The sequence below is a fragment of the Peromyscus leucopus genome, chromosome X (genome assembly GCF_004664715.2).
Source record: "Peromyscus leucopus breed LL Stock chromosome X, UCI_PerLeu_2.1, whole genome shotgun sequence".
Classification (NCBI taxonomy): Eukaryota; Metazoa; Chordata; class Mammalia; order Rodentia; family Cricetidae; genus Peromyscus; species Peromyscus leucopus.
Window position 1 is genome coordinate 37,937,996 of NC_051083.1, and position 5,494 is coordinate 37,943,489.

At 35.9% G+C, this 5,494-nt stretch overlaps 1 non-coding gene across 1 annotated transcript; it reads left to right on the forward strand.

Annotated features, from left to right (window-relative positions):
- Nucleotides 1-2,483: 2,483 nt before the first annotated feature.
- On the forward strand, nt 2,484-2,556 carry Trnan-guu. Its single transcript has one exon. It is a non-coding gene; the product is annotated as a tRNA-Asn (tRNA).
- The last annotated feature ends 2,938 nt before the right edge of the window (nt 2,557-5,494 follow it).

Below are 5,494 nucleotides of genomic sequence, written 5' to 3' on the forward strand. Positions count from 1 at the left end.
CTAGAGCCAATTCCTTTTCAGCTTCAGCTGATAGTTCTCTTGGACTATTTAAGTCCTTGTCCTCTTTAGGATGTTGGCCAAATTTACTCGTCCATATTTAGATATTCCAATGATGGTCTGTAACCTGGAAATGCTTCCTAATAATTTTTGAAAATCATTAAGAGTCTATAATCAATCTCTCCTGAGTTGTAACTTTTGGGGTTTAATTTTTTGTAGATTGTAACTGAAGTTTTCCTGTGTCCCACCTGGCCCACAGTCAGGACAAATCTTTCTCACCTGCCGGTCCCACAGCTGCTCAGACCCAAGTAAACAACAAGATGCTTATGTTATTTACAAACTCTATAGTAATTAGCTCAAGCTTATTACTGACTAGCTCTTTCACTTAAATTAACCCACAATTCTTATCTATGTTTAGAGATGTGGCTTGGTACCTTTTCTCAGTTCTGCCTTCATATCTTGCTTCCTGTGTGTTTGGATGACTCCTGACTCAGCCCTTCCTCTTCCCAGAATTCTCCTTCTCTGCTCATGTTGCCTGTGTTTCCTGCCTGGCTACTGGCCAATCATAATGTTATTAAGGCAGTATACAAAAGCATTATCCCACAGTAGTAGATCTATCTTATACCATAAGCAACTAATAGAATCTCCTTTTTGTATTTTTTTGGGGATGAATTTGTAATCACCAGTAAGGCCAAACTTTCTTTACTTTTTCAAATATGCTTTCTAAGTTACCTCACTTTGGATCAGCTAATAAGATATTATCCATATAATAGTAAATTATAGATTGTGGAAATTATGCATGAATTATTTCCAATGGTTTTTGCATAAAATATTGGCATAGGGTGGGGTTATTTAACATTACCTCTGGGAGGATCTTCCATTAATATCTCTTGACTGGCTGAGAATTATTATAAGTAGGTACTGTGAAGGCAAATTTTTCTCTATCCTTTTCTTGTAGCGGTATGGTAAAAAAAAAAGTCTTTTAAGTCAATAACTATAATAAGCCATTATTTAGGTAACAGAGATAGCAAGGGCATCCCATTATGTAGGGAGCCCATAGGCTGATTTACTTTATTTATGATGCTCAAATCTGTCAGCATTCTCCATTTATCAGATTTCTTTTTAATAACAAATACAGGAGAATTCCTAGGGTTGGTAGATTCTTCAATGTGTTGAGCATTTAACTGCTCCTGAACCAGCTGTTCTAAAGCTTGTAGTTTCTTTTGTGTAATAGGCCATTGTCCAACCCAGACAGGTTTATTAGTTAGCCACTTTAAATGTAGGGCCATTAGTACTTCTGAGAGTTCAATGGCCATTGTGTTCTGTTTGTATGCAGTCTGAATGGTTTGTGGCTGTTTTTTATAGTATCTTATAGTATTATTCCAAGATATATGAATTGGTCTACATTCCACTTCTGAGATTGGAGGAATTTTAAGCTGGGTATTCCACTGCTGTAACAGATCTTAGCCCCAAAGATTCACTGCTATGTTTGCCACTTATGGCTTCAGCCATCCTATTTGCCCTTCTGCCTCTATGCATTCAACCCATCTCAAACTTTGTTTTACCAGAAGTAGGGTTCCAATCCCTAGAAAATGGAATATACCTCTTGAAGAGGCCAATTCAGATGACATGATTTTGGTGTAATTATATTCACATCCATACTTGTGTCCACCAGTCCTTGCAGGACAATGTCATTAATTTGCACTCTAAGCTTTGTCTTTGTTCATTTATGGAAGTATGTCAAAATACTCATTTTATGGTGTTTTTTGGAATTTTTGATCCATCTATCAAAGTTGTTCTATCATCCAGTTCAGTATCGTTCTTTATATTAGGCACTGGGTTATTTTATTGTCCTGGGGAGGAATTTCCTTTATAGCAATTGGAAATGTTTGGATCACATTTGATTTGGGGGCCAGTGAGAGGCCCCCAAGGCATTTCCCACTGGTAAAGGGTTGCCTCATATGTCTCTTGTTGATCTTCATTCATTGGTCCAATGTTGGTCTTTGCCACATCTGCATAATCCAGAAGGCTAGGGTCTCTTGTTTGGGTTATTTCTAGAAGAAGCATTGCTTCTAGTACCACCCTGTCTACAATTTCTTCTTATATGACCTGGTGTAACACAGTCAAAACATTTGGTACTTTGATGCCTTCTTCCACCTTTAGAAATCAACTCTCCTATCCAAGCCTCATTACCATAGTTATGAGACTCAACACAATTTACATGTTGAATCCATTCTTCCAAAGGTGCTGACCTGACCTTTAAAGGTGTAAGTATTCTTTTGCATTCTGTATTGGCATTATCAAAAGCCAAAGATTAAGATAATACTTGCCTTAATTCTTAGTCTGATACTGCCTTGTTTATAGCCTTTTGTTCAGTCTTTGTTAAAAAAATCAGTAAATGGTTCTTTTGAACCCTAGAAGATCTTTGTATATAGCTCAGTTGGTTTTCCTGGTTCTGGAATTTTTTACAAGCATTTAAAGCTCCAGCCTGGCTAGCTTAGTCAGTAGAGCATGAGACTGTTAATCTCAAGGTCATGGGTTTGTGCCCCATGTTGGGCATGAGATAATGCAATAAATCCACAAGATTCTGCTTAAGGAGTAATAGAGAAATTTATTAGGGTAAATTGAAGAAATACACTCACAAATACAGAATGCAGTAGACAGCTGAAGTCGTTCTCTGATCTGACTGGGAGCAAATGCACTTGGCAATTTGATCACACCAGGAAGCAGGCAGCAGGGAGAAGGGAGTTCATGATATCTCTCTCCTCACCTTTTAAGATACCACATATGACAGCAAGAAGTAACACCTCCTTGAGATTGTATAGCCCAAGGTCATGGGTGAAGCAAATACCACTACAGGTCCTTTTGGTCAGATTTTGAAGAGCCATCCATAATGCCTTGGCAAAAGTCTCAGTTGTTTGGGGTTTCTCCTGGGACCACTTTACCCAAGAACTCTATTAGATGCAACCCATTCCTAGTACTGGAAGCTTCATTTGGTGACAGGAGATGTCCAGTTAAGACTCTGTCAACTCCATTATTTGGTGATGTCATTTAGATCACCTTTATATATATATAATATATATATATATATATATAATATAATATATATATATATATAAAATATATATTATATATTTTATATATAAATATATAAAAGGAAGCTTATGCTGTATTAGGTTTCCATGAAACCCCTCAAAGGGTCCTTAGTTTATGTCAATTTTGATTTATATGTTTTTGGATTTCTGTTGTGTGATATCTATACAGATGTAACTGATGTGTATGTATATATATATATGTATATATATATATATATATATATCATATAATTTGTATCTTGAATGTCTCTGAGAAGCCAATATTTTGAAGACATGTTCTCCATGATAGAATTTGAGAGATGAAACCTAGAACTTCTTAAAAGCAACGGTAGAACCCTTGCTTTATTCTTTTTTTTCTTTCCCGAATGTGAGGTAAGAAGTTTGGCGGAATTCTGCATTGAAACCATCTCATCCTGGGCTTTTTTGGTTGGGAGACTTTTAATGACTAATTCTATTTCCTTAGGGGTTATTGATCTATTTAAATAGTTTATCTGGTCTTGATTTAACTTAGGTATGTGGTACCTATCCGGAAAATTATCCATTTCTTTTAGATTTTCCAGTTTTGCGGAGTACAGGTTTTTGAAGTATGACCTGATGATTCTCTGGATTTCCTCACTGTCAGTTATGTCTCCCTTTTCATTTCTGATTTTGCTAATTTCAATTCTCTCTCTCTGCCTTTTGGTTAGTTTGGATAAGGGTTTGTCTATCTTGTTAATTTTCTCAAAGAACCAACTCTTTGTTTCATTGATTCTTTGTATTGTTCTCTTTGTTTCTATTTTATTGATTTCAGCCCTCAATTTGATTATTTCCTGGTGTCTATTCCTCCTGGGTGACTTTTCTTCTTGTTCTAGAGCTTTCATGTGTGCTGTTAAGTCACTAGTGTGAGATTTCTCCAACTTCTTTATGTAGGCATTTAGTGCTATGAATTTCCCTCTTAGCACTGCTTTCATAAGTTTGGGTATGTGGTATATTCATTTTCACTGATTTATAGGAAGTCTTTAATTTCTTTCTTTATTTCTTCCTTGACCCACTAATGATTCAGTTGAGCATTATTCAATTTTCATGAGATTGTAGGCTTTCTGTAATTTTTGTTGTTGGTGAAATCTAACTTTAAACCATGGTAGTCTGATAGAATACAGAAGATTATTCCAATTTTTTTTTTTTTTGTATCTGTTGAGATTTGCTTTGTGGCCAAGTATGTGGTCGATTTTAGAGAAAGTTCCATGGGGTGCTGAGAAGAAGGTATATTGTTTTTTGTTAGGATGGAATGTTCTGTAGATATCAATTAAATCCATTTGAGTCATAACATCAGTTAAGTCCCTTATTTCTCTGTTAAGTTTCAATTTGGTAAATCTGTCCAGTGGTGAGAGTGGGGTGTTGAAGTCTCCCACTATTAATGTGTGGGGTTTTATGTGTGATTTAAACTTTAGTAATTTTTCTTTTACATATGTGGGTGCCCTTGTGTTTGGGGCATAAATGTTCAGAATTGAAACTTCATCTTGGTGGATCTTTCCTGTGATGAGTATGCAATGTCCTTCTTGATCTCTTTTGATTGATTTTAGTTTGAAGTATATTTTGCTGGATGTTAGGAGGGATACCAGCTTGCTTCTTAAGACCACTTGATTGGAACGAGTTTCCCCAGCCTTTTATCCTGAGGTATTATCTGTCTTTGAAATTGAGGTGTGTTTCTTGTATGCAGCAGAAAGATGGGTCCTGCTTTCATATCCATTCTGTTAGCCTTTGTCTTTTTATAGGTGAATTAAGTCCATTGATATTAAGGGATATTAATGACCAGGAATTGTTAGTTCCTGTTATCTTTTGGTGGTAGTGTGTGTATAGTTCTCTTCTTTGGGATTTACTGCTATGGGGTTATCTATTGCCTGTGTTTTCGAGGGTGTATCTGACTTCCTTAGGTTGGAATTTTCCTTCTAGTGCTTTCTTTAGGGCTGGATTTCTAGATAGGCATTGTTTAAATCTGGTTTTGTCTTGGAATGTCTTGTTTACTCCATCTATGAAGATTAAAAGTTTTGCTAGGTGTATTAATCTAGGCTTGTGTCCATAGTCTATTAGTGTCTGCATTACATCTGCCCAGGTCCTTCTGGCTTTCAAAGTCTCCATTGAGAAATCAGGTGTTGTTCTGATGGGTCTGCCTTTATATGTCACTTGGCCCTTTTTCATTTGCTGCTCTTAATATTCTTTCTTTATTGTTTAGGTTTAGTTGTTTAATTATTATGTGGCAAGGAGACTTTTTGGGGGGGTCTAGTCTCTTTGGTGTTCTGTAGGCTTCTTTTATCTTCATAGGTATTTCCTTCTTTATCTTCTTTAATTTTGCCAAATACAAGTAGACTAGATATTATAAATAGAGTAGATATTATAACTGTAATTCTTGCTTAATAATTGTT